This window comes from Carex rostrata, chromosome 28 (assembly GCF_964058835.1).
Source record: "Carex rostrata chromosome 28, lpCarRost1.2, whole genome shotgun sequence".
Classification (NCBI taxonomy): domain Eukaryota; kingdom Viridiplantae; phylum Streptophyta; class Magnoliopsida; order Poales; family Cyperaceae; genus Carex; species Carex rostrata.
Window position 1 is genome coordinate 4234993 of NC_135945.1, and position 4942 is coordinate 4239934.

The following is a 4942-nucleotide window of genomic DNA, read 5'->3' on the forward strand; positions in this document are numbered from 1 at the left end:
GATACTTTTTGCGAGAGAAAAAACAAATTTATGACGGTACTCCCTCGTGAAAAGTACCGTCGCAAAAAGAAAAAGCTGAAGAATGAGAGTAATCCGTCGCAAAAAGTCACTTTTTTATCCTCGCGAAAGGTGTCTCATTCTTGTTGTGGTCCCATGAGGCTGAACAACTGACCCAATTACTTTGGAACTCGTCATAAATCACTATTTAAATTTTATATATATATATATATATATATATATATATATCCAAAGATCTCTTCTCTACACAGATATAATATATCTAACACCTAAATAGTTATTCTAGTGAGAATCTGATCTTGACAGAAGGTGTTCGGTTTATGTTGGCACACAAATTATGGGTCCGCACGACAAGTCCAATGTTACCATGGATGTCTTCTTTCTGAGGATATTCAAAGAAAAAATTACTGTGCTACAATTCATGAAACGCCAAATTATAAAAGAAACCATAAAAAAAAATCTTACGCTTCTGTTCTAGGATTTAATTCTCATTTTCTTACACTTTCAACCTAAACCCTTCCTTTTATATCAATTAGAGTGCTTTGCAATTGGTCATTCTTAACATCAGTTAGGTTGTTTTCTCAGTGATCCAAAAATGGTAAGTTTTTTTAAAGGTTGAAAAATGATATGTTATTTTGAATATATTTTGTTTTTTAATTGATTTTCATTATAAGAAGAGTTTTTTTTTTTTTTTTAAGTAAAGTTGGAGAATAAGACTTCCAAATTTAAATATTTATAAAAATAATTCAGTCGGATTTCGAACTAGCGTCTCATGTCATAAAAAGTGAGTGAGGTTCTTCCTATGGGCATCAGTTCCAAATGTGATTCGATGCTCATTCGGAACCATCCAATTTTCTTTATAATTCGTGCATACTGCTTTAATATTCTTGTATGTTGTGCAGATCAAGGGCAAAAAAAATCATGAAGCGAATCAACAGTTCTGAGCGGAGATCAGATCGATTTTGGTCCGATGCCTATTAAATGAGTCTCGCTTGACATAAAAAGAGATTGCTAGATTAATTTTGTTTATGATTTTTGCTCTTCGTGAGCCATATCTTCTATCAATAATTGAGCCAACATAATAAAATTATTTTTTCTCTTTTTTGTATATATATTTTCACCAAATGAGATGACTATATAGTCTAGGCAAGTATGTCAGGAGAGCTAGATAGAGATTCACGGCAATGAAACAAAAATTGTTGCATAATTGTTTTTAGTCTATGAATTACATAATTGTTATTATCTACTCTGTCATCTATCTTATAACTTAATTTTGGATCGGTGAATAAACAGTTTCGTCTACAGTGTCACAGACAGGTAGGTCCCACCTGTCAGCGACACCACTTCGATTTTGTTATTCTTTCCTCTCTAGAGATTTCTCTCCGTACGCTCTCTAGAGATTTCTCCAATGGCAAGTTGGCAACCACCTGATCATGATTCCTCTTCAAATTTTCATGAAATTCTTCCGGAGTACCGCGACGCCGTGCCTCTAGCCGTGAAGTACCGCTGACACTGTCCCGCCAACGCTGCCGCCCAGGCTATCGTCCCTACATCCGACACAGAGAGGGTCTACGGCATCAATTACTTGCTAGGCGATCCGATCTTTTCAAGGATCCGACAGCGACGAGCAAGATCATCGCACTTGCATCCGCTGCCAAGGCCAAGGTTGATATTACTATTAATCCATTTAAAGGCCGCATTTATACGGTGTTTCTCTCTTTATTTGTTCACCCGTGATTTTTATTTTTACCCAAAAAACAAATTATTTTATTATAAATAACCACGGTTTAGCAAAATTTATAAAAATGCCCAAACCGCACATAATATTTGCGGTGCGGATTTAAAATTCCGGACTGTATAGAATATATGCGGTCCGAAATTTTTTTTTTTTTTTTTGGATTTAAAATTCCGGACCGCATAGAATATTTGTGGTCCGAAATTTTTGATTTTTAATTTTTTTTTTTTGCATTTAAAAGTCCAACTTTGCACATCTGGTTAACATATCAAAACACCTTCAAAAATCATGAAAATTTACCGACATGCAGTCTTGACTTCATATAACAAGACTGTGAAGTTTCATACAAAATCTTAAAACAGATTGGGAGATATCGGCTCTCAAAAATTGCCCGAACTGCTGAAGGAGTGCTTCTGAGTCCAATTTTGCACATCTGGTTAACATATCAAAACACTTTCAAAAATCATGAAAATTTACCGAAATGCAGTCTTGACTTCATAGAACAAGGCTTTTAAATGCAAAAAAAAAAAATTAAAAATTTCGGACCGCAAATATTCTATGCAGTCCGGAATTTTAAATTCAAAAAAAAAAAAATTCGGACCGCATATATTCTATACGGTCCGGAATTTTAAATCCGGACCGCAAATATTATGTGGTTTGGGCATTTTTATAAATTTTGCTAAATCGTGGTTATTTATAATAAAAGAATTTGTTTTTTGGGTAAAAATAAAAATCACGGCTTAGTGTTCTTGATTTTAGTATTAGGGAAAACACTAGACATGGGTTTCTTACTACGGCTTTGTAGACGCCTAGGGAAATGTATGATTTCAATTATTAGTAGATTTCGGCAGAAAAAATCAGATTTTTTTTATACATTCTTTATGTTTCGTTGAAATTAGGCTTTAGGGTTTTGTACCAATTAACTCAAATTCTATCAAATTAGTGTTGCTTTTCTGCTTGTTTCACTTATGTATATATCTGCTTCATATTGTTGCTGAAATAATTTTCATTTTTGTTTGTACCCCATTTTAGGGTCTTAAGATTTTGTGGAAATTCGCTCAAATTAGCTCTAATTAGCGTTGTTCTGCAGTGTGCTTGCTACAAGATAAGTATAGTTATTTCCTACTTTGAGGTAATTCTGTATTTTACTTTCTTTTAGGTTTTTAGATAAAGGAGAAACATTATTAGTTGATCTGTTTTCCTTATGAAAAGAAAAAATGGATGTCGATGCAATTTCTCAAGAAAAATTATTGTGTTTTAAACTAGGAATATAAATTTGTATTTCTAATTTGAAGGAATATAATATTATTACAAATTACCAGTAACTTTAATAAACAAAATTTATGAAAATAATTGCTTCACTAAATCATATTTTTGTTGAATGGTTCACACTTATTTGATCGGATGATTATGCTATGTTATTGAGATTTTCTGAAAATTCAAATAACAAAGTATAAAAGTAATTTTGTTATAATCCATATTTAGCAAGGAGGCGATCTGTTCATGGGTCTGACGACGGTGAAATTGGTGCTGAGTCGAAGGCCGAGAGGAAGAAGAAGGTGGTGATGGAGAAGGCAAAAGAGGCTAAGACAGAGAAGAAATCAGCAAAGAGTTCGAGCAAGAAGGCCAAGATCGAGGAGCCAGATAATGATGACAAGAACAAGGAGTTAGGTCTCTTTCTCTCTCTATTGTCTTTGATTCATGAATTGCAAAAAGGGTTGAATTTTAGGACAACGCTGTTGAAATTGCTGATTTGGATATGAATTTTATCATTGATGTGCTAATTTTGATCAAAGAAATTTCTAAGCCCTAAAGTCACACATATTTGCAGACCACGTCTTGATCTTTCTATAAGTTAGGTTTTCATTCATATAATTTATTTATTGAGTACTTGAATGTATGTGTTGCTGTATTGAAGTTCCAGAACAACTCATGGTTAGTACAGTTTGAAATCCTTCCAGAGTACTCTATCATGTACTATGATCATTTTAGGTACAAAAGTTGCTTCTAAATTTCTTGGAAATTAGGTACACAACTTGCCAAAATGACATTATAATATTGCTCTCTTATGATTTGTTTCCTTCTTTTGTGTGTGTTCTGCAGCTTTGGCAAGCATAATGGGAATTCAAAATGATATCGATAAAAATTGTGGTATCAGGAATTGCTAAATTGTTTATTGGAGACCTTGCTGAGACAGGCAAGCATAAACTCTTTACTTACCTTTTTCACAAATTATTTACTTTATAGTTGCTTAATATATTGATACGAAGTTCCCAAGGAATATTTGTGTCCATAATTTACGGTACAATACTAATATTTGCTATGCCACATGTTACTGTAATTAATTAAGAAGACCTAATTAATTAAGGCCGTCAACTCTTTTAAAGTCATGGCTTTAATGTAGTTAATTATATTAGTCACCATTTTAATGGGCTGAACAGAGACTGGATTAGATCAAGATTGATGGGCTGGGCCAGATACAAGGCCTTGGGTCAAAAGAAAATGTGGTCATATTAGAAGCGGGCCTTACCGCATGTGAGGAGCCAACCCAAGTGCGCCTGAAGTAGGCGAATTCGTATCAACCCAGGTACTTGAGAATTTGAGATGCAAGTGCTGAATCTAGACCGTTCATTTTACTTGGCACCAATCTCAAAGGAGACCCCTACAACCTCAAGTCCTCAATAGGCACCGGATTGAGTTTGATATGGATGAAATTGATCTGGGCCGTCCATTTTTTCCAATTGCTTCTCCGGTACCTGGGGGGGGACATGGACATGGACACGGACTCTGGTTTGATTTCTGTTTTTATTTCCTTTTATGGTACGAGACTAATTCATATCAGGCTGTTTCAGGTACTAGTCCAATTCCAGGTATTGTTGTTTTTTTAATTTTATTAAGTCTGGTCCGAGGCCAATATTTTCCTGCTGATTCTGGTACGGTTCAGGTATTGGACTAGTATTGCTCCTTGCTGGTTTCGGTTTAGAGAAGGTTTTGGCTTTGACTGTTTTTGTTGTTTGCTGAGAAGGAAATACTGGTTTAGGAACCTTTGGGTGGTTCGCTAGACTGAAAAAAACTGATTTGTGATTAGAAGTTAGCGGTGTAAGCACTCAGGTGATTTCAGAAATTGAGGCTTATTTTCTGGAATATATTTTTTTTATTAGATGGAACAGGATATGATACTAAGTATAA

The 4942-nt window shown here is 34.5% G+C and overlaps 1 long non-coding RNA gene across 1 annotated transcript; it reads left to right on the plus strand.

Moving 5' to 3' along the window:
* Positions 1-1448: 1448 nt before the first annotated feature.
* LOC144545563 (uncharacterized) lies at positions 1449-3358 on the plus strand. Its single transcript, XR_013508548.1, has 3 exons — positions 1449-1683; positions 2844-2885; positions 3239-3358. It is a non-coding gene; the product is annotated as an uncharacterized LOC144545563 (long non-coding RNA).
* Positions 3359-4942: the final 1584 nt, after the last annotated feature.